This window comes from Peromyscus leucopus, chromosome 1 (assembly GCF_004664715.2).
Source record: "Peromyscus leucopus breed LL Stock chromosome 1, UCI_PerLeu_2.1, whole genome shotgun sequence".
Taxonomy (NCBI): Eukaryota; Metazoa; Chordata; class Mammalia; order Rodentia; family Cricetidae; genus Peromyscus; species Peromyscus leucopus.
Window position 1 is genome coordinate 124,580,371 of NC_051063.1, and position 24,855 is coordinate 124,605,225.

At 48.6% G+C, this 24,855-nt stretch overlaps 1 protein-coding gene and 1 non-coding gene across 4 annotated transcripts in view; one reads left to right on the forward strand and one right to left on the reverse strand.

The window, feature by feature from the left end:
- Znf710 (zinc finger protein 710) overlaps window positions 1-24,855 on the reverse strand; it is a 73,502-nt gene that overhangs the window by 32,130 nt on the left and 16,517 nt on the right. The gene's annotated exons all lie outside the window — the stretch shown is intronic.
- Window positions 18,789-18,865, forward strand: Trnae-uuc. Its single transcript has one exon. It is a non-coding gene; the product is annotated as a tRNA-Glu (tRNA).

Sequence of the window (24,855 nt, forward strand, 5' to 3'; positions counted from 1 at the left end):
GGGATGAAAATAGACCAGGGAAAGAAAGCCTTTCCTTCCCACCTCCACCAGGAAAGACTCAGTTGGACTAGGCCCCAGAAGGGCTCCAGACCCCAAACCCAACAAGGAAACTAGAGAGAGCAGGGACATGAGGCGAATCCAGGCCCGCAGGGCGGGGATCTGACCACAGCCTGCACTCACCCTTGCACCCTGACAGGACATGCAAATGCTGGCGTACGTTTGATGAGCACCTACTGTGTGCTAGCCAGAGCCGACACACTCCTAGGGCGATAGTGAGTGAGCAAGACCCTTGTGCCGCAGAGGAAGCAGCAAAGGAGAAAACTGCCAGGTACACTATCACGAGGTCGGGTGAGCATGAGCTCAAGGGGCCCCCAGGCCAGGCATCGGGGTGCCTTTTCAGAGGGGTGCACGGAATCATCTTATTAAATAAAATAGCGTATGTTAAACAATGATGCAGGCTAAATCTTTATTTGTAGGACGAATGTGGTGCCTGTAATCCCAGCATTTGGGAAGAAGTGACAGGAAGACTGAGGTGTCAAGGTCATCCCTTGGCTACATAGTGAGTTCAGGCTAGCCTAGGCTACAAGTGAGACCCTGTCTCAAAAACAAACAAAATAAAACGGGGATGTGGCTCAGTAGGTAAGAGCTGTGCCAGCACCTACGTAAGAAGCTGGGGATGGTCACCCGAGCCTGTGCCCAGGGCTGGGGTGAGACAGACAGAGAAAGGAGGGTCACTGGGGCCTGCCAGGCTTGACTCAGGCTCGGTGAGACCCTGTCGAGGAAATAGGGTGGACAGTGACAAAGCAGGACACCTACGCACCTAGGTGTGTACACAAGTGCATACACACACACACACATACACAAATACACACATATACCACATACACATATACACACATACACAAATACACACACACATATACACACATACACACACACACACACAAATACGCACATATACCACACACACGCAAATACACACATATACCACATACACAAATACCTGTCTTGAAAAATCAAAAAAAATAAAAATAAAATAAATAAAAACAAAGTTCCCCTTTGTTTTGAAAAGGTTTTAAGGAATTTTGCTGTCAAGCTACACCAGCACCAGTGTCTAGAAATTAAAACAACCTGCGCTGAGGTCACAGGGCAAACACCCCAGAGATGGTTCCTGGCCTTCTGGTGTACTGGGAATAATTTGAGACAGGGACAGAAATGAGCCATTTGGGTGAGACCTGCAGAGACCATAATTAACACTTTAAGAAATTATTTTATTATTTCTCGTGCATGGGCAATTTGCCTGAGTGTGTACCTGTGCACCACATGTGTGCCTGGTGCCCTCAGAGAACAGAGTGGGCATCAGATCCCCTGGAACTGGAGCTACAGACAGGTGTGAGCTGCTATGTGGGTGCTGGGAACCGAACCAGGGTCCTCGGGAAGAGCAGGCAGTGCTCTTAACCGGGCATCTCTGCAGCCCCCAATCCCTTTTTGAAAGAAGTGATGAAGTAATCATAGCTTGGTACTCAGTTCAGCACTGAGCAATATTACCCCAAAAGTGTGACTTTAGGAAGAGGGAAAGCAGATGAGGAATTTCCATAGCATCTGTAAGAATACAGGGCAGGGAGTCCAGATAATGTCCAAAGTTGGTGAACAAACAGTAAGAGATATTCCTTCTAAACACGGAGGTGAATGAGAACCAGGAAAGGTTGCAGTTGCAGCTGGGGTCAGGAGGAACAGGCAGGCTGGTACCTTTGTATCTGACACAGCTTGGTTCTTCTTAAGCCCATGGGTTTGATGTAAATACAGATGCCCGTGCATTACTTTGATAAAAAACAAACCTGGACCTGGGCATAGTGGAGCACACCTTTAATCCCAGCTCTCAGAGGCAGAGGCAGATGGATCTCTGCAAGTTTGAGGCTAGCCTGGTCTACAGAGTGTGTTCCAGAACATTCAGGGCTACACAGAGAAACCCTGTCTGGGAAAAACCAAACAAACAAAAAGCCTGGGATGTGGTGGTGCACACCTGTAATCTCAGCACTTAGAAGGTGGAGCAGGCAGAGGCAGCCTGGACTACAGGAGACTTTGTCCAAGAAAGAAGGGAGGGGGGAGGGGAGGAGAGAGGAGAGGAGCAGGGGAAAGCCTTGTAGAAGAGTCACTCTTGACTCAAACCAAGATTACTCTGAACTCCTTGGGATATCCAGAGCAGAAGCCAAAGGGGCCGCCATGCCTCTAAGAGGCTGGACCTCAGAGGCTCCTGCCCAAGGAAACACACTGAGATGAGCTGCAGCCTAGGCCTGTGCTCTTAGAGATCCGAGCACAGGGATGCACCCGGGAAGGAAGATGGAGGACCAGAGACCATGGACCTCAGTTCCTAAGGGGACCAGCTCCTCAGGAATGCTGGGGAGGACTGTTAACATGGTGGACCTCAAAACGACACCTGCCCAAGATGAGCTGTCACACCTGTGGGCCGGAGGGCTGGGCTTCCTCACCAGCCCCAGCAGAGCTTGCCTTTTCACTTGGTATCATGGCCACTGTGCCCAGGCGGCTCTGGTTCTCTGGGCCTCACCCTCGCACACAGGCATCTCTTCCTCACCAGCCCCTCCACTAAGACGGCAGTAGTCCCCACCCTTGAAGCCTGAAGCATACTTAGTGCCACATTCCACGCCAGTCTCGTCCCCTCCCCGACACCCCTAAGTTCTGACAAAGGAGTAGAGAAAGGCAGAGGGCACCGGAAAACTCAGAGAGGAGATGGCAGGTGGCCCCTGTGTGTCCTTCATGGGACCCGGCCCTGACCAGGGACCTTTGGACCCTGCCCTAACAGGTATGGCTATCTAACTTCCTGGATCTCAGCTTGTGCAAGGTGCGGGTCAGAAGGTGGAGAAAGGCATGGAAGGGGTGTGGCAGCTGATGGGCAAGGTGAGGGGCAGAGTTTAAAATGACAAAAGGGCCTGACAAGGCCATTCAGGGTAGGTACAGTGGATTCAAGTCACTTCAGTCACTCAAGCTCAAAACCATGCCTAGATTGCATTAAATTACACTCAATATCCTTAGGCTCAGGACTATACTGGGGTGACTCCATCCAGTCCCCAGCTGCTCCTGCAGGGAGCTCCACCTTGTGTCACAGGGCTGGGGCACGGTCCACTTCTGCCCGGTAGCCTGGATGTGGGCCCAGCTTCAACCTCTTAGGATCTCTCTCTGACATGAAGACAGCACACGCCCAACCATCCAGGTTTGCCGTGGATCCAGCAAGATAACCTTTATGGCCAGCTGGGGCCAGTTAGAAATAAGTTACTAAAGCAGGAGGGAAGGACCCCATGACTCACTGAGGTAAGAACAAAGGCCACGCCTCCAAACGTAGAGGCCCCGCCCCTTACGATTTTCCTGGCTAGTGATGCTCAGCAGAGTTTTGAGTTGGTCAACAACTTAAAGGTATTCAATCTGACAAATCCAGAGCCCTTTCTCTAACCCAGCTGGTTCGCACAGACTCTTCAAAGTCAATGTCACACATACACACCCCCCACACAGAGCAGGGGGACTGTTCTGAATTAAAAGCTAGAGAAACAAAACCAAATGTAGGGCGCAGACAGGAAAAAGGCACAAAAGACATTTTTGGAGGAGAACTGGGAAAATTCAAATAGGGTGATCTAATGGGCAGCATCACTGAGTAACCGTGATTTTCAGTTGCGATCATGATACCGAGTGGGGAACCCTGGCTCCTAAGAGATACCTCACTTGTGGGTGAAGCCTCACACAATTCACTTTCAAATGACTCGGAACCACAGGACAGGGAGCAAGGGACAACCAATGTGCCGGATCCATGAGGCCGCTGCACCAGTCAGTCAAGTTTGACCATTTCAAAATAAAACTTTCTGAATAACCAGACCTCGTGGGCAAGCTGCAACTCGTCCTTCCTCGGGTCTGTCTGCAGGGCCGGACTTCGGTTTCTTTTCCCGTCTGCCCATTGTGGAGAGCAATGTTGTGTTAGGCAGACCAGTCTGCATGGCAGATATTTAAAAAAAAAAAATGCTACAAGGACTAAACAGTGGGGTGACTAGGCAGGGCACTCAGACCTGCCAGGACACCAGCTGTCCCGGGCCCGCCCAGCCCAGCTGCTGCAGGCAGAGGGGAAGTCACAATGTGGGCACAGCTTGGGGGCTCTGGTGCTCCGCTTGGCGTGTGCACTGGCCAGCTAGGCTTGTTGGGGTGATCCCACGTCCTTAGCTGCTTCCTCCTGGGGGTAGCACCAGCTCTCTCTCGCACGGCCCAGCTCTCACGGCACGGACACGGTGTACCTGTCTCCACACTGTCCGTTGTTCTGTGGGGTCCCGGGCACGTTAAGGGTAGTGTCTCTGGTCAGAGTTTATCCCCACCAGAACAGTGCCGCCCGGCCCTCATCTCACCCTGGTCAGGTGGCGGGCAAGACTGAACACTCCAGTTCTTCCTGGTGATCAGGCCTCAGCCTTCCCCTTCGGAACAGGAGCCCTTCCCGCTGACTCGCTCTCCCAGTGCCCCTGGACAGAGCAGTCTTCACCATCCCAGTGCACTGGGGCCATGGGTAAGTTCTGGGGCAGCTGAGCCACCTTCCCCAAGCCTCAGTGGGGGGGGGGGGGGGGCAGGGGATATTTCCAGTGAACCCAAGAGAATAGATGCAAACGCCTAGGCTGGGCCTACCCCAGACCCCAGGAAGTTTGAAATGCCCTCCAAATAACGAAAAGTTGAGAGCCCTGCCACCTGTCCCAAGGGTCTAGCTAGGCCTGCCATCCTGAGCCAGGCTTCTGACTCACCCAGATCCACCCCCCATGGCCACTCAAGCGCCTCCTACCCCTTCAGCCTGCCCCATAACCTCACTTCCCTTATGCTGAGACCTCCCTGTCCCCACGCCCCCTGCCCCCCCTGATCCAGATGTGAGCATTCTTCAGGGCGGGCACGGTTCAAGTGTCTTTTCAGGAACACAAGCCACCTGTCCAAGAGGGAAGACAGAGAATTCCCTGTTGCGTGGAACTGGGGACAGAGCTGGAGTTAGAGACACTAAGAAGTCAGCACCTGTGAGGTCATGCTGAGAGGCTAGATACCATCCTCAGAGGGGAGTTTTAGGCAAAAGTCACCTAACATTGTAATACACACACATTTAAACAACATTGAGGTTGGGACAAAACCTGAGGCCTTGTATAAGCTACGTAAATGTCCTTACCACAGCCTCACCACGAACGTTTGTTATTTTTGAGTTTTGTTTTTCAGAGTCTCCTATAAGCCTCAACTCACTTCCAACTTGCGGCAATCCTCCTGTGTCCACCTCCCAAGTGCCAGTATTCTATCTAGGTCTGCACCACCATGCCCGATGCCATGCATGTTCTGAAGATTTCTCTGGTTGCTGCATGAAAATGCAAGGAGACCAGGACAGCATCCCAGCTCACTACGGAACCTTTCACATGCCCCGCTGCAGCCCCCAGCCGAAGCCGTGAATGGGAATGATGGCCAGGTCTGTTCTGTCACCAGGGCTCACGGGGTGTCCCCAGGGAATGGAACAGGCTTTCTTTCCACTGTGGCCAGTGGAGTTGACAGCTGAATGCGGAGAGGAGGTGGGGAGTGACTGAGTGCTAACAATGAGAATTCATCCTAGGCTCCCAACGGGCAGAGACCATCTGGACAGAGCCAGAGGCCACTGAAGGGACACCCCTTGGTGAGGAAGACATTCACTCCAGCCACTTCAGAGGGGCTCTGGAAACCCAAGGAGCCTGGTGTCACTGAAAAGAACACTAAAATCGAATGGCACCAGATGAATGGCTGGGAAATGTTACACATCAATCCGCTCAAGGGTTTTCCCACTTAGATAAAGTAATGGAAAGAGGAAGAATGAGATGGAGGAGGAGGGCGGTCAGGCAAGGGGGAGGGGAAGAGAGGAGAAGAAGCAGAGGCCAGGAGAGGAAGCTGGGAGAGGAGGGAGGGAAGGAGCCTCAAACTCTGTGAGTTTACGGAGAAAGGGGGAAAGAGACAGAGAAAGAGGAAGAAGAAGGTGGAGTTCTTTCCCGTTAGAAACGGAAGTATCAGGGCTGTAGAGACTGCTCAGCAGTTAGGAGCATGGATTGGGTTCAATTCCAGCACCCACATGGCAGCTCACAACTGTCTGTAATTCCAGTTCCAGGGGATCCAACACTTGTAACACGAATTTTAAAATCGTCTTTTAATTAAAAAACCCAGAGCCCGATATTGGGGTAAATGCTGAAAGTTCAGAGAGACAAAGGAACAAGCCAGGCCATGTCTCACCTCTAGGACTCCTCAGCTTCCGTTCCTGTCTCCTCACACCTTTTACATCTTTCTCCACCCAGCCATCACTTCCTTCCTAGTGCTGGGATTAAAGTGCATGCTTCCCAAATACTGGGATTAAAGGTGTAAAATCTCAAGTGCTGGGATTAAAGGTGTGGGCCACCACTGTCTGGCTCTGTTTCTCTCCTAGACTGAGTCAATCTCATGTAGTCCAGGGTGGCTTTGAACTCAGAGATCCAGACAGATCTCTGCCTCCTGAGTGCTAGGATTAAAGGTGTGTGCCACCACTGCCTGGCTTCTGTGTTTAATCTAGTGTCTTGTTCTGTCCTCTGATCTTCAGGCAAATTTTATTAGGGTACACAGTATATCACCACATTTCCCCCTTTTTGTCTAAAATAATAAAAGGTTATAACTAATATTAGAAAAACTATATACAATAAGTACAATTAAGTATATACAATATATACAGTCAAGAATTACATTAACAATGTCCAGTCCATTAACATTTGACAGATCCAGAGAAAATACTCCATTATCCTATTTTGGTGAGTCCAAAATGTTGTACCTAATTCACTTTCTATCCTAACTTGTATTACCAATCCAAAATTATCTTCTGATGTCTTTCAAACTTATACACTTTACACCTCTTGAGTTTCTTTTCTGAATTTGTTAACAAGGAAAACTATAACTATCCAGCCTTCAACTCCCTCAGAGACCCGAGAAGAAAATAATATTTACTGAGTAAGCAGGAAGTACAAATAAGTACAGAAACATCTGATTGCCTGGACAGTCGCCCAAGGTTCCTCCGCAATGCTGGGATATCCATCTTCGGCCTACAGGCCTAGCATACCTGACAGACTCATCTGTGGAGCAGGATTTTCTAAAGGGCCTTCCTACCTTGCCTTGGCAAGGTTCTGCAGTCCTTTCTTTTGCGTCCTGCTTGTCCCATTTGGACAGCATACTGTCAGCAGTGGAGGTAAGGGCACTTTCTTGCCCAGTGGCTAACTTTTGCCACAAAGAAAGTAAACTCCATATGGAGTTTCTTTGATGCCCATCATCTTCTCTGAAGTAGATTGGTGCTGCCAGGAGCAGACATGTCTCATTGTTTAAAAAAACAAAACAAAACAAAACTATGTTTTTAAAACATCTTAAATGCCATATTCTGTAGACCTCTGAAGTGTTTGAAGATGGCCTGTTTATCTAAAATATTTCTGTTTGACCTTGAAAACATACCTAATATGACTACGTTTGATTGTAATAGGTGACTAACTACTGACTTGCATTTCTTTATATCCTAATTAGTTGGCAATAATTTTCAAGGACTAGAAAATTGCATTACATTGTTAAATGAGTTGTATAGGTACAATACCTTGAACAAGGTTAGAAATGTATGTACAGAATGTTCTAACAAAAATAATCTCACTGGGCGGTGGTGGCACATGCCTTTAATCCCAGCACTCGGGAGGCAGAGACAGGCGGATCTCTGTGAGTTTGAGGTCAGCCTAGGCTACAGAGTGAGTTCCAAGAAAGGCACAAAGCTACACAGAGAAATCCTGTCTCGAAAAACCAAAAAAAAAAAATCTCAAATTTGTATCATATACAAAATTTGTACACAATATTTAAAAATCCAATCCAATGTAAAATATTTAAAACTAGTTGCTTTTTAAAAGTAGATTCAATAATCTACCTTTTTATCTTATTGTATCCATATTTTTCCCTTTTTTTCTTTTTGAGTAGATTCAATAGTCTACCCTTTCATCCTATTATTTCTATCTTTTTTTTTCAGAGCAGATAAATAATCTACCCTTTTATCCTATTATTTTTATATTTCTTAGAGTAGATTCAATAATCTACTTTTTTATTCTATCATTTCTATATAATATATTTCTATATCAGATACCCATGTGTGTGTGTGTGTGTGTGTGTGTGTGTGAGAGAGAGAGAGAGAGAGAGAGAGAGAGAGAGAGAGAGAGAGAGAGAAATGGAAGTAGCTGTCCATGGCTGGGGGTGGGGGGAGGTCAACCTCCTCTTCTACCAGAGAGGCGGCCCACCTGGGCAGCTGTGCCTCTGAGCTGTCTGTACCACCGTCTGGGGCCCTCCCCTCACAAGGGCCTGCTCTTGGTCTTGTGTTCTGCAAGACCGTCCTGAAATTCTTACTCATTTTCCAACACAGGGTCCATGTTTTCCTTTGTCACCTGGTCCTGCAAAGGATGTAGCCAGTCCTGGTTGTCCTTTCCAGAGGGCATTTCTGCGAGCAGAGCAAGAGGGGGCTGGCTGGCTGTGGGCGGGTCCAGGCCGCTGCTAGGTGTTTGCTATCCAAACACTAGTCCCTGGCTGTTGACTCAGCCACCGGGTATTAAGAAACACAGGGCTTCACCCTCAAGCTGAGGACCTGGGCCTGGTTCTGCGGTGGGTGCTAGACCCCGGGGAAGATTTACACTACGAGGGCCTGGCCTGGCCCCGCACATAGGAAGCACAGGACAGCACCTGTTGCGAAGGGCTTACCACTACCCAAATGACCCGAATCTCTGAGCAGGAGATGATTTGGCGGAGACCATCAATCTCCCGCAGTGGAAACACCTGCACGCAAAACCTGAGCAGCTGGAGCCCAGGTGAAGAGAACAAAGCCAGGCTAGGCCTGCCAGGCTGTCACCCGCCCAAGGTGGCAGGGGACCTAGGGAGGACTCCGAGAAGGGGTGAAGAGAGTCAATTCCAAATCTGATGAGGCGGAAGCTGGGGAGGAAGCCTGTCCTGTCCGACAGGAGCCTAGTGACCAGGCTCCCCCTGGCCGCTAGGGAGGGCCCTCCAGGAACTGAGTTAATCATCAGGAAACTGCCTGCTACTTCCTGACAGTCCCAGGCGCCTCCGACACAACCACCGCAGGGAACACACACGAGAACTTGGAAGCAGGATGGTGCTGGCAACTTCCTGCGATCCACGGTTTTCAGACAACTTATAAACACAAGGAATTCTCCCTCTGCTGAGCCCCAAACCTAGTTCAGGTACTTCTTCAGAACTCTTTCACACAGGAAGCCCTCCACAAGTGACAAGTCATTCTTACTCTCAACTCAAAGGCCCAGGGAAAGACCCAAGGTCACACACCAGGAGTCTCAAGGCCATCTCAGGCTTTCTTGCTCCACCCATGGGTCCCCTCGGTGTTTTCAAAGAGTCCAAAGCCAGTCTCAATGGGACAAGGCAGGAGAGCTCAACCCAGTGGCCTGGGAGCCAGCACCTGGGGGTGAAGGGGCTGCCAGGAGTGGGAGCGCAGAAGGCGGGAGGAGTCCGCTGCTTCCTCTGCGCTGGACAGACACTTCCCGCCTAACTGCGCACGCGCACGCCACACCGCTCCTAAGGCTCTCCGCACTAAAGGGCTAGCTTGTTTATCTTTGCAGACCTAACGCTGATGGGCAGTCCTTGGTCCTGAGGCTTGTCACGTGAAGTCAGCGGTGTCCACACCCAGTTTAAGCGGTGCTAAGAATGGTACCCAAGACTTCCTGCATGCTAGGCAAACAACCGACTAACTGAGACCAGGCATTTTCCTTTTCTTAATATATTTTTTTTTAATTTTCCTTTATGTGTTTTGCCTGCAGCTACGTCTGTGCGCCATGTGTGTGCCTAATGCCTGCAGAGGCCAGAAGAGGGCATGAGATCCCCCTGGAACTGGAGTTGTAAGCCGCCATCTGGGTGCTTGGAATCTTCCAGATCCTCTGGAAGAGCAGAAGTGTTCTGAACTACTGAGCCATCTCTCCGGCTCCATGTCTTAATATTTCAAACACACATTTTTATCAGCCTTGGATAGGAGGTGTTGAATTTTCCAAAGCCATCTTTTTACTCTCCTTTCTCTTAAAAATAGAAAATAATAGCCAGGTGTGGTGGCGCACTCCTTTAATCCCAGCTCTCGGGAGGCAAGCAGGCAGATCTCTGAGTCTGAGGCCAGCCTGGTCTACATATCAAATTCCTGGTCAGCCAATCCTATATAGTCAGACACTGTTTCGAAAAACCAAAAGAGGGGCTGGAGAGATGGCCCAATGGTTAAGAGCACTGGCTGCTCTTCCAGAGGACCCGGGTTCAATTCCCAGCACCCACAAGGCAGCCCTAACTGTCTGTAATTCTAGTTCCAGGGGATTTGACACCCTCACACCAATGCATATAAAATAAAGTTTAAAAAAATATTATAAAAAGAAAAAATGTATTTGATTTTCTTAAATATTCTTGGAATTTATTCTAGCTCTATATGGCCTGCTGTACTCCGCAGAGCAGAGGTTTGAGGCGAGTGAGTTCATCTAGGCTCTGTGTAGAGTTGAAGCATGGAGTAACCAGGTCCATAGTTTTCCACTGGGCTTCTCCAGATGACAACCAGGGCAACTGCAGGTCCCACCTGGGCAGAAAAAGCCACCCTCACAGCTCGAGGGTAGCCATAGCAACTGTGGCACTTAGGACTCACTGATGTGTGATGTGTGGATGATCCAGTGGATCTGGGGCTGAGCCCAGGTAATGGTATTTTTATAGCCCCTCTCACCTCCAACAGGAATGGTAAATACTGTGGCCACTGAAGATGCCCCCCTGCCTAAGAACCAAGAGGATGGGACAGCCAGTAGCTTTGCAGAACCAAAAGCAAAAGAAACGCAAAGACACCAAGTGGGTTTATCCTACTGGGCCAGTCTACCTGACGAAACCCCGGTGTTGAATGGCCAGGGCTCTGTTTTCTGAAACTTTCTGGCTGTTCTCAGGTACGAGTCACTTCAACTATCTGGTTTTCTGATCTCCTCAGAGATGGGATGGATGGATAGGAGTATTGCTTCTCAGCTATTCAAGGAGTCACCCAGTAACTGTTGAAATACAGGTTCTGGACTGGTGTGGGGGTGGGGTGGGGGGGTTCCCAAGTGATGGTGTACCCTCAGGCCCCACGCCTCCCGATCTCTAGAGTCCTGCTATGCTCCCATAACTGTTCTATTCTCCATCATTCAGTCCAGCCATGTGTTGTATTATATCCATGACCATTATTCTTTATTCTAACTATGAATGAAAACATCACTACCAACAGTCAGGTCCACACCTCATGAGATAAGTCCAAGCTATCAATTTAAATGATGGTAGCTTTTGTTGGTATCCATTTGTTATAAAACAATCCTGTTGTACAATATTATTTTAAGGTGTGTTACTTTTGTTTATGTTACATTTGTTTAACTCTGTGAAGCTGTGTTACTGTGCCTGTCTAAAACACCTGATGGTCTAATGAAGAACTGAACAGCCAATAGCTAGGCAGGAGAAAGGACAGGTGGGGCTGGCAGGCTGAGAGAATATATAGAAGGAAAAATCTGGGAGAGAAAAGAGTGAGAGAAGGAGGAGGACACAAGGGGCCAGCCACCCAGCTACACAACCAGACACGGAGTAAGAAACAAAGAAAGGTATACAGAAATAGGGAAAGGTAAAAAGCCCAAAGGCAAAAGTTAAATGGGTAAAGCTGGCTAACAACAAGCCAAGCTAAGGCCAGACATTTATAATTAAGAATGGGGCCAGGCAGTGGTGGCGCACGCCTTTAATCCCAGCACTCGGGAGGCAGAGGCAGGCGGATCTCTGTGAGTTCGAGGCCAGCCTGGTCTACAAAGCAAGTTCCAGGAAAGGCGCAAAGCTACACAGAGAAACCCTGTCTAGGAAAAAAAAAAAAAAAGAATGGGAAGTTGGAAGCTGGGTGGCAGGACCCCCACGACCCCAAAAAAGGCCAAAGACCAACCAACAACAATCTACTCAGCAATTTCATTTTATTATATTATATTATTTGTTTGTTTGTTTACCAGAGACAGAGTCTCACTATGGAACAGGGGCTAGCTTAGAACCCACAGAGATCCACCTGCCTCTGTCTCCTGAGTGCTGGCTGGAGTTACAGGTGCTCGACACCACGTTTGGTCCACTCAGCAATTTTATAAACACTTTTTAATGTGTATGAGTGTTTTGCCTACAAGTTTGCCTGTGTACTGTGTGCCTACAGAAGCCAGAAGAGGGCACTGGACCCCCTGGAACTGGAGTTCCAGGTGATTGTGGATGTTGGGAACCGAACCTGCGTTCTCTGGGAGAGCAGCCAGTGCTTTTAACTGCTGAGCCATCTCTCCAGCTCCCACTCAGCCAGTTTTACAAACCTAAAAGGATGCTCTCTGCAGGACTTCGCCCTTAGTTAGAGGAGTGCGGTCCCGTCCTATGGGTGGTGTGACCTTCCTTGCTGTGGGAAAGTAGGCCCCACACTCCTCACTGCTGGGCCGGCTCTGCTCTCTGCCTGGCTCCCTTCGGCTTTGCTGATGCACCAGGAGGCCACGTGCAGGGTGCAGCTGGAGCTCAGCACATAGTAAGCACTCCACCAACGCCAGCTGCAGCGCAGACAACGAGGCTACAGTGCAGAAGGCTTGTATCTGTGGAACATTCCTAGGAAAACTAAGACTTAAGCCAAATACCCCTTCCTTCCCCGTCTTATTCCAGCATCAAAATGGAGGTGGTAACGGTTGCTAATCCTTATAGCTGTGAAGATGAATTAAGAGAATGGTTGAAAAGGTACGTAGCCTGGCCTCTAGTGAGTACTCAACAATGACTCTGCGGAATCACTATTATCAAGGTGTTTTGTTCCTTTTTAGTATCTTTTTTGCTTTTTTGTTTTTTCTTTGAGTCAGGGTCTCATGGAACTGAGGCTGGCCTTGAACTCCTGACCTTCCTGTTTCTCCCTCCTGAGAGTAAAGGTGCAAATTACCATTCCCAGCCCTCGAGTTTAAAAGTCCAAGAAGCCAGGTGGCAGTGCACACATCTTTAATTCCAGCACTTGGGAGGCAGAGGAAGGCAGATCTCTGTGAGTTCAAAGCCAGCCTGGTCTATATAATGGGTTCCAGGATAGCCAGGACTGTTACATAGAGAAATCCTGTCTCAACTGCCCCCCCCCCAAATAAACTCCAAGAAGAATATAGAATCTAGTCCCATCTGAGCTGGAGATGAGCTCCTCTGATACTAAAGTGTGATGCCAGGCCAGCCTTTCTTCTGCCATCCCCTCCCCCCCCCACCCCCTCGGCCCTGCATTGGGGCTCCATCCTAGACTCTCCTGAATGCTATTCCCGAGCCACACCCCAGCTTCACACCAAACAACCAGAATGGTGCCCACACTTTGCTAGACCTTTCGGTTGGGCCAGGAGAGCTGACCCTGAAATACACCCCCCAGGCATGCGCTTGCTCCCTGAGAGCCCGGCTGAGGAAGCTCTCTGCAGACATGTTCCTGGGCCAAACCCTTCTTGAGAAGTTTCCCAGTGGGCGCCCATCCAACACTCACATTAATTACATCCACAATATGCCAGGCGCATGCGGCTGGACACTGGAAGATAAAACAACAGCAAGGAACAGGGCAGGGCCTCCCCACCATGACCTCAGACTGTAGAGTGAGCGTGAGTGGTTCTTCTGTAAGAACTAACGAAAGTACCCATTAAAAACGCTTGGGAAGAAACCCAATCAATATATTCCTTCTCACCCTAACCTCCCTGCTACTCAGGTTCTTTCCTGAATATGTTTTTCACGACTCAGATCCAGGTTTGTACAATCCACTGCCCTGATTATTTTTCCATCATCAGTGGAAGCCCCATTACACGCTCATAATCAGTCATTCACATTCAGAGCTGTGGACTCTTCACCAGGTGCCTGCCCACCTCATTCAGACTGCTTCCAACTTGTCCAGCTGCCCAAGTGACCACATTCATGCACTTGGGGAAGGAAAGATGAAGAAAAGGGATATGGTTTGTTGGGTTTTTTAAAAAAAGATTTATTTATTATGTATAGTGTTCTGCCTGCATGTATGCCTGCATGCCAGAAGAGGGCACCAGATCTCAGTACAGATGGTTGTGAGCCACCATGTGGGTGCTGGGAATTGAACTCAAGACCTCTGGAAGAACTCTTAACTTTTGATCCATCTCTCCAGCCCCGGGATATGTTATATAATTTGATGGGGTCAGACCAGCCCAGGTTGAAAAACCACACTGTGTGAATTTAAGCAAGTTACTTAACCTCTCTGAATCTCAATTTTGGTCAAACAGGCATAATGTCCTGGTGATGGTTGGTTTTAATTAGCAACTTGACACAATGGAGTACGGCCTGGGAGAGGAGTCTCAATGAGGGTTTGTCTAGACTAGGCTGGCCTGTGGGGGATGCCTGTGAGGTATTTTATTAATTGGGTAATTGAGGTGGGAAGACCACCCTGAAGATGGAGACACCACTTCATGGGCTGACCCTGGACTGAGTGGGAAGGAGACAGAAAGCTGAGCATGCATGCATGCCTTAACTCACTCGCTACTCTCTCTCTGGACTGTGGATGCAATGACCAGCTACTCCTGCTCCCTACCCCCAGCCCCTGTGGTGGAGCACACCGTGAATCTCCCAGTAGGCCAGAGGCAGAAGCAGGCAGACCTCTGGGATTTGGAGGCCAACCTGGTCCACACAGAAGTTCCAGGGCAGTCTCTAAATGGGCAGATGGGGTCAACATGGCAAACACTAGCATCTGTCCTGTCGAGACCATAGTATGTTGATGTTTACCATGGAAGTATTTCAACTTTTCAAAACATCTGAAAAATTTTCATAATAAAACCTTGGTGGGAGGGAGTCTTTTAGGGCTGAGGATACAACTTAGTGGTATAGCTGCTTGCCTGGCATGCAGGAAGCTGTGGGTTTGATCCCCAACACTACAAAACAACTAAACAAGCCTTCCCTCCCAAAACAAAACAAACCCTCAAACCCTTTCTAACTTGAAATAAAAATAGCACGGTCCTTTAACTAAAAGTGTGCATCGTAGGGCTAGGGAGATGGCCCCGTGGATAAGAGCACTTGCCAAGAGTATGAGGAGCTGAGTTCAGATCCTCAGAAGTCATAGTACAGCCAGTTGGGGTGGCACACATCTGTAACACCAGCACGCCTATGGTGAGATGGGAGGAGGAGGAGGAAGTCCCTGGAAGCGGCCTGGCATAGGCCCCAGAGAGTGAGAGACTGTCTCAAACAGAGGGGAGGCAAAGACGGACACTGAAGGGTGTCCTCTGACTGCACGGTGCAGACACACACGTCGCAAATGTGTGTGTGCACACTCGAGCACACACATGCAAACACAGGCACATCCACACCAGATAAACAGAACAGGTTCTCAACAAATACTAACTCAATGCAGTGTCTGTCACACACTGAACTGGTCCCTGAGTAGTTAGTTCATCAAGATCGCCACTTGGCAAGTTCTTTGTGCCAGATACTTACTTGCTAGTCATGGGGTCTATTCATATTGCTTTTAAAACTTTTGTTAAACTGGGCGGTGGTGGCGCACGCCTTTAATCCCAACACTTGGGAGGCAGAGGCAGGCAGATCGATGTGAATTTGAGGCTACAAAGGGAGTTCCAGGGCAGCCAGGTAAACACAAAGCAACTTTGTTTCAGAAAACCAAAAACTTTTTTTTTTTTAATTTATTTCTTACTTATTCAGTTAAGGTTTTACTCTGTAACCCAAGACAGCCTCAGATTTGTGGCTATCCTCCTGCTTCAACTTCCTGAGATGCTGAGGTTATAGGCTTCGGTCACCAAGTTTGACTAACTTTAATTGATAACACAAAACAAAGCTAAGCTGCGTGTGGAAGGTACACTCCCTAATGGTAACAATGTAGAGGTGAAGACAGAAGGATCTCAGACTGGCCTGGCTTCCTCTGTCACCAAACACAAAACCAGTAACCTAAGCCAAAACAACAACAACAACAAAAAAAAAAAACCACAACAACAACAAAAAAACCACAACGACATCATCAACAACAAAGCAGCATATCGGTATGTACTTATGATAAAAATCCTTTCTCCATCGTTTGACAGTCTGCATACAAATGCTGCAAATTTTTCAGAGCCAAATCTGTTTGCTTTTGGTTTTGTGGCCTTGGGGATGGAACCCGGGCCCCCCCGCAGCTAGGCAGGAGCTCCCCGCCCACTGAGCCACACCTCCCCCGCGCCTGACTTCTCAGATGCCTTTTTTTTTATTGGTTCTGAACTTTAGAAATCTGCCCCCAGCCTTAGCGGTGATGTTGATTAAAACTGGGGTTACTGTTACTTTCACTCCTTTATGTTATTGGCTTTGAGATGACTGAATTCAAGCACAATGTTGAACAGGGAGAGCGATGCAGGCCTCCTGGCCTGCTGTTGGCTGATTTCCACACCGTGACTGACTGACTGTTGCTGGTCACTTGTAACACCCGTTAATAGCTTCACAGGTACCTTGAATCATGCTAAAATGGCACCCACACTTATGCTTCCCTCTTGGCATATTGATTAGGTAGAAATGTAATCAATCCTCCCGAAGTACATATCCCGGTTAATACAATCTCTCTGCTTTAGCTTATTAGCATACCATAGTTACTATATTAAGCTTTCCTGATACTAACTCTCCTTCCTTCTTGCCCCACTGGGTTGTGGTGATGACTTGTTTAATATGTTATTGAATTCTATTTCCTACCTAGAGTTTTCATTCTTTAATCTGGTCTCTTTGGCACGTTTAATATCAGTCTTATTTTGCTCTGTAGAACGAACTAGAGACTTCTCTATCTTTTGCTAAAGCCACAGAATAGCGTAACACTATCAGCACCATCAAATTTGAAATTAACCAGCCAAAGCACCGGGGGACTGGTGTCTTCGGGTGGGGGAGGCAGCTTCTGATAAGAATCATGATTTTTTCCTCCATTAGCAACATATACATTTTCAGAGGAGCAAGCATTTAATTGAGATTTTCAAATATAAGCCTATTGCTGTGCATAAATTTTCCATTTGAAAATCTCTAGATCTATTGAAATGCCCCCCCTTTCCTGGTCCTATTATTGTTTTCTTTATTCCTTTCATTCTCAAATAAATCCGCCAGGTTTGGCGACTTTGTTTAAAAACAGAATCGGCTCTTGGACACGTTTGTTAATTTCAGTGTTTTGGTTTTGTAATTCATTTATTTCTGCCTTTATCTTTTGCTGGTTTTTCCTTTCACTTTCCTTGGGGTCTGACACGCACCCCTCCAGGATCTCAAGCTGAATGCTTGGTTTACTCTTTTCTCTCTCTTTCTCTTTTTCATAATAAAGGCATTTGATGCTATGAGACTAGAACCAACTGTCTTCCATAGGTTTGGATATGCAGTGCTCTGGTTTTAATGCTTCTCTAAATATTCGTCACTACATCTTTATTTCTTCCTTGATCCAGCAACACCTCGGAAGCACGCTTTACAGTCTTGTTGAGTGGCTGGGTTTGGGCTGTAGCGAGTTTGAGTGTGCAGTGTTTTGGCTGGGTTTACTGCACGGTGATCAAAGACCCCCTGGGCTGGCACGGTTTCTGTTTTGGGTAGAATTGTGAGTTCCTGCAGTCGGTTAAGGGAGCCAACAGCAGGTCTGCAGAGCGTGTGCTCACTCACAAAGCCCAAGTGCTTGGAAACTTTCTGCTTGCCATAATGGTATGTCAAAAGTAGACGAGGAGGAGGCGAAGTTCGATGTGCCTATGGCCACGTTCAAGTGCAGTGTGTGCTGCAGGTGGGGGTGGGGTGGGGTGGGGTGGGGGCTGAGGGGACTACATGGTGGTCATACTTTCTAGTTTAGGAGACTATGAGCAATTTTTACTGTTAACATTTTCATGTCTATCAAATTCCCTTCAGAACCATAAAGCTGACTAATATGGCTTTCTTTCTCTCCTCTTAAGGTTTGGTGACAGATACACCACTGTTGAAAGAACAGGGCTTTAGCAACCCTCCTCCCGCAATCAGAGTTAAGGAAGCCAACAAAAATAATTGGATTGGACACACCTGAGGGGAGTGGCCTGCGAGGGAACTGCCGTCACTGTGGTTCTGGAAAAGGGAATGGATGCCCATGTTGGAGAGTCCACTAGCTCCTGCTGCCCTTTCTAATGACAGCAGTTAGAGAGAGAGTGGCCGGACACCTTAGGGAGGTCTAGAGCTGGCTCCTTATTGTCCCCAGAAAGGGGTAGAAGTGTGCGGAAGCCACAATAGGGGAGAAAGGTGGTCCCTGGCTGTCCCTGGAAGGCCCATCGTTTACACTAGGTGACCCAGCTCCTCAGTCCTGCCCGCTACCTGGGCTCCCTCCCTATCACAGGGACTCCCACTTCCTGGAGTCCTCCCCCCGACTGAGATCTACCTCCTGTCCCTACCCTGCATTCTCTCTGGCCTGAGCTCGTGCTGGGGCCAAGAGGATAGGGGTGGGGTAAACAGTTGTCTCAATCAGGGTTCACTAATCACCCCCCTCCAGTGTAGTGGTCAGATCCCATCCAATGTGGTGGACAGTCTAGGCCCATGGAGTCAAAAGGGAAATGGACTCCTGGTCCTTTCCCGTAGGAAATGGATTAAGATTAAGATGGTCGACCAAAGACAGCAAGATGTCAGGGGGAGGAAGGAGAAGTCGGCTCCTGCGAGTTGTCCTTTGACTTCCAGTGTAGCTAGAGTTTTCCTGCCTTGCCCACGGTCAGGACAAATCTCTGTCACCCGCCAGTCCCACAGCCACTCAGACCCAACCATATGGTCTAGCGGTTAGGATTCCTGGTTTTCACCCAGGCGGCCCCGGGTTCGACTCCCGGTATGGGAACCACAGGGCCATACAGTTTGTAAATAATATAAGCGTCTGTGTGTCTATTTTATAATTGGGCTGTCGGAGTGCCGGGGTCTGGAGGGAGCTGGAGAGAAGCTCTCCAGTTACACTCCAGCTCTCATGTGCTTCTCTGTCTGTCTGTCTGTCTCTCTCTCTCTTTCTCTCTCACACTCACACACACACACACACACACACACTCGGAAGTAAATAAGTCTAGCCTGGTATTGCGCATACAGTGAGTGCTCAAACTGGCCCCCTTCCTCGCCCTGCTGGAGAAGCCCAGCTCCAGCCTACGCCACATTTCAGAAGCTCTTGCTACATTCTTAAATGCAGAATCAGGTATGCAGAACATGCCCCAGTGGAAAAAATTTTAGTTTGGGTAATTTCTCAACAAGCTTTAACAAACACAGCCAAGTAGAGAGGACATACTTTTGTAAATTGTCTGTTCACACCAGGAGGGAATTCTGGGAGAAAACAATAAAGAATTCAAGCAGAAGTACCCTATGTATTCCCATGAGGGGGTCCTCCACTCTCAGGCCAACATTCCAAGGGGCTTTCCATACACAGCTCTGGCCAAGTGCTTGGCCACGGTCATGCCGGAGTCATCTCCACGCTGTCTCTTTGCTCAGAACCCACTGGTGGTAAGGACAAGGTTCGGGAGGGCGTCTGAGATTGACACATTCTCAATTCACACCACCTGTATCTGCATCTCCATCTTCTACCCCAAACTCCACCTCCCATTCACACCAGCCACCGCCATCTCCTCAGTGCCCGGGGGTTGTGCTTTGCTGGTCCCTTTGTGGGTCAGACCCTATGGCCATCAACCCATGACCCCACCCTTCCCCACCCCAGGGCATTCAAAGAGCCAATTTCCAGGCTGGGGAAGAAGTTTAGCATGCTTCCAGCCCGAGCAGCCCCAGGCTCTGCCTTTGCGACAAGCCAGGTGTGGTAGCTCCAGTCTGTAATTTCAGCCTTTGCCAGGCTGAGACAGGATGATTCCCCACAAGTTCAAAGCCCAGCCTGGGCTACACTGCAACACCCCGTCTCAACAAAAACAAAATACAAAACAACAAAAGCCACACCAGAAAACAAAACAACAACCAAACTGCAGCCAGTTTCACAAGCTGTGTGTAAATCCAATGTCCAGTATCACTTGCAGATTAGGGACAGAGACCATGACATTCACCTTTATATCACAGAGCGGGGCCAATGGAAGGCACTTGGTAACAATTTGCTGATTAAATGAAGACATGGAGATAAGAAGGGAAAATCTTAAGAGAACAGAAGATTCAGGGCAGCACACAGAACTCCCCTGACTTCACAGCCCTGAGATCCACGGGAAATAATGACTGCACTGAGCATAGATACTAAAAACAGAGAGTTGCCTACGCCCAGTTCACAGGCTGTGAAACTAAGGCTTGGGAAGCTGGGGACCGTGAGCGGGCTGAAAAGCACACTTGTTCAGATCCTGAGCCCTGTGACTCCGTGGGTCCTGACCTTCCCGGAGCTCAGGTCTACAGGGTCTGTTGGATCAGGGCTTGCCTGGGTAAAAGCAGCCTGAATTTTGGTTTTATACAGTTTCAGCCTACAAAGGATACAGTAGGTAACAAATGTCCAAAGCTGAATCGGCGCCAAGTCAAAAGCTAGATCACGCTGACTCCATCTCCAGCTACCCACAGCAGAGACCCGCCCCCTCAGACCCATGGCTCCCCACGGTGCTAAGGGTGGGCCAGAACACCTCTCTCAAGACACTCAAGTGGCCTAGGGCTGGTACCTTTGGTGGGTCCCACACCATTAAAAGTAGTCCATTTTCCCCAAGTCTTGGCTGGCTAAAGAGCAGAGTGACAAGTGCCATCCGCATCTAAGGTCGCAGGAGGGAATCCATCATGTTCTGTCACAAGTGGGGGAGGGAGAGGCTGTGGGATGGGGGTGCGCCACCAGGAAGAAAGGGAGGAGAGAGCAGATAAGGGATCTCAGCCACCAGCAAGATAACAGGGGTAGAGTGACAAAGCGAGCTGGGAGCCTGGCTGGTGCTTGGAGAGAAAGGAAGAGCATATTAAAATTTAAACAAAGCCCACCCCAGGGGAAGCATCCAGGCTCCCTCTCCCAACCTGCGCCTCTCATTTCTAGCTCCAGTCATCAGGTTCATATAAACCGAAATGACGCTCTTCTCGCGGGGCTGGGGTTGTATGCTTTTTTTTTTTTTTTTTTTTTTTTGTTACCCATTTGGGCAGCAGCAGCTGGCATATTGGGTCTCTGGAGGGGGGAGGCAGTTTGGGCCTCCTCAAGCCTGTGGCCTTCCAGGCAGCCTCGAGACAAGACAGCAGGCTGGGCTGAGCCTCAGCTGGACCAGTCCTGTCAGGACAGAAGGGTCCAGAGGGTAGGGGAGTATTCTGATGTGTGGACATGGCCAACCACGGGCCGCGATGTCAGTAAGAATAAAAGGGTAAGGAAGAAGCTAAGGAGAGAAGGCCCCAAGAGCCCCCCACCAACTACCACGACAAACGGACCACGTGGAACCGGGAGAGGAAAAGGAGGAAGAGCCGGGCAGGACAAGGAACAGGAAGGGCCCAATTTAGCTCACACAAATGCTACTTCCTCAAGAAAGTCCATCTAACTTCCCTCTGTTCCCTTAGCAGCTGATGGAAGGATCAGGGTGGGGGAGGCCCAAGTCTGGACAGAAGCCTACACAGGATATCAGGAGGCCCCTCCACCCAGGCCCAGCAGGGCCAGCCTCAGCGTTTTCCCACAGAGGTCTCTAGATTTTGGACAGGATGTTTGTTTTAGGGCTATCGTCCTACCAAAGAGACAGGCCTCAGTTCCCTGACCGGCTCCCTTCTGGCCTAAGCCCTAGGAAAAGGTTTCCCAGGGAACCACAAACTGACTATTGCTTGAGGTTAGAAAAGGCAAGACAGGGCCTCTGAACTCAGACCTGGAGCTCATGGTGCAAAACAGAGGCACCAAGGTAGACTTTTCTTTCCCAGGCTAACAAGGCCTGTGGGAAAGACTTGGACAAAGTCTTAAAACTTATGATCCGGCCAGGCGGTGGTGGCGCACGCCTTTAATCCCAGCACTTGGGAGGCAGAGGCAGGCGGATCTCTGTGAGTTCAAGGTCAGCCTGGGCTACCAAGTGAGTTCCAGGAAAGGCGCAAAGCTACATAGAGAAACCCTGTCTCGAAAAACCAAAAAAAAACTTATGATCCTTCCCAAACCCAAACCCAAACCAAACAGTCCACAGAGTTAAAAGCTGGTGTTAAGAAACCAAAATACATTGGGCATTTCAGCAAGGTGATTTAACCACCTAACTATGTATGTCCTTGAGGGGAGAATAGAGGATGTCTCACATAGGGTTTCTATTGCTGTGAAGAGACACCACGACCATGGCAACACTTATAAAGGAAAACACTTAACTGAGGTGGTGGCTTACAGTTTCAGAGGTTTACTCCATGGTCATCATGGCGGGGAGCGTGGCGGCCAGCACGCAGGCAGACATGGTGCTGGCTACATCTTCCTCAGAAGGCAACCGGAAGTGAACTGCCGCCCTGGGTGGTATCTTGAGCATAGGAGACCTCAAGGCCCGCCCCCACAGCGACACCTCCATCAAGGCCACGCCCACTCCAACAAAGCCACGCCTCCTAATAGTGCCCCTCCTTTTGGGGCCATTTTCTTTCAAACCACCACAGAGGCTAACAATTATAATCCATGTACTTGGGAAGCTGAGGCAGGAGAATTGCCAAGAGTCTGAGGCCAGCCTGGGCTAGAGAGAGTTCCAGACTAGCCTGTACTACAGGGTGAGACCCTGTCTCCAAAAACCCAAACAATGAGGACAAAAAAACAGAACACAACCTAACTTCAGAAAACTGGGTTAAATAAATCGCAGTCCTGGGGCTGGGGGATGCCTTACTTGGTAAACTGCCAGCTGTGCACATATTAAGACTTGAGTTTGGAGCTGGCAGTGGTGGCACACGCCTTTAACCTCAGTACTCAGGAAGTAGAGGCAGGTGGATCTCTGTGAGTTCGAGACCCACCTGGGCTACAGAGTGAGTTCCAGGACAGGCTCCAAAGCTACACAGAGAAACCCTGTCTCGGAAGGAAAAAAAAAAAAAGACTTGAGTTTGATTCCCAGCACTCAAGTAAAAAGCCAGACTGCAGTTACCCCAACACTGGGCAGATGGAGACAGGGGCATCCCTGGGGCTTGACCAATCAAAGCCAATTGGTGAGCTCCAGGCTGAGAGTCCTTGTCTCAAAAAATAAGGCAAACAGCAATTGAGGAAGACATGCCAACTTCTGATTAAAAAGCCCATCCATTGGTTCAAAAAAAAAAAAAAAAAAGCTATAAATCCTTTACAGTGATTCGAAGGAGAATGTTTAACCCAAGGAGGATTTTAATTAAAAAACTAATTTAACATTGTTAATTAAGTAACAAGATGGTACAAACAGTACAATCTCAATTTTTGAGTTAAAAACACGCTGAAGGGGTATACATATATTCTCCTTTTAAAATATTAATAATTATAGATTTTTGTTGCCCATTTATAATCCTAATTTTTCTGCAATAAATCTCCTTGTAATAAAAAAAAAATGTCATGCTAGGTGGTGGTGGTACACGCCTTTAATCCCAGTACTCAGGAGGCAGGGGAAGGTGTAACTGAGTTCAAGGCCAGCCTGGTCTACAGGGTGAGTTCCAGGACAGCCAGGGCTACACAGAGAAACCCTGAAAAAGAAAGAGGTCAATCAGAGATCATTTTTTTTACTATCTCTGTGTGTAGTATATATATGTGTTCCTGGGAGGGTGTGCACTTGTACATATGCACATGAATGCACTTGCATGTAGAGGCCAGTGATCAGTGCTGGGTGTCTTTCTCAATCGCGCTCCACCTTGTTTTTTTAAGTCAGGGCCTCTCACTGAACCTGCAGCTCCCAGGACAGACTGGCTGTGCCTGTCTCCTCCACCTTCCCAGAGCTGAGATTACAGAGGTGTGCCACTGTGACTGGACTTTTACGTGGGTGCTGGGGATCTGAACTCGGGTCTTCTGTGAAGCAAGCAAGCACTTCCCAACTGAAACATCCCCCCCCCTCAGCCCTCTTTTTGTTCTTTTCTTTCTTTCTTTCTTTTTTTGGTTTTTTGAGACAGGGCTTCTCTAGACAGGTGTAGCTTTAGAGCCTGTCCTGGAACTCATTCTGTAGACCAGGTTGGTCTCAAACTCACAGAGAACCGCCTGGCTCTGCCTCCTGGGTGCTGGGATTAAAGGCCTGTGGTGGTGACTCTTTTTGTTAATTTTCAGACCATGTCTCACTCTATTGTTCCACACTGGCTTGAGGTACAGACTGGCCTTGAACTCCTGGTGATCACAGTGATCCTATCTCAGTGTCCTGAAGAATTACAAGTATGTACTAACTTGCATGGCTAATGTTATTTTCAGAGAAAGGTGTGAGGGGGAAGCTAGCTCCAAGATCCAAACTTTTCATTCCTCAAATACATGAAGGAGGTGGATTTGGAAAAAAAAAAAAAAAAAAAAAAAAAAAAAAAAAAAAAAAAAAAAAAAAAAAAAAAAAAAAAAAAACTGGACAGAAACATCTTAAAATTATATTTGAGTCTTTTCAAGGACTAAGAAATGCGGTCTGGACAAAAGGAATAGAATCCTCCAGAAGGTTCTACTCAGTGCATTCAGGGTGAACCCCTAAAATAAAGCCACACAATCCCAATGAAGTCTTCAAGTTCTGAGGACACAGCCTCTCTGTGCAGGCCCTCTCCGTGAGAACAGAGGAAGTGGAACTGAGGGGCTGAGGGCGAGAAAGCCAAGCCCCCTTATCTTGGCCCTTCTTTGAAGAAAGGGCAGTGGCCCCCACAGGACCGTAAATTCAAAAGGAAGGGGAAGTAACCAGTTTCTAGCTAAGTTTACCTGTAACCCCACTACTCAGGAGACTGAGGCAGGAAGATTGATCGTTATTAGAGGCTAGCCTGAGTAACACAGTAATAGTTTAT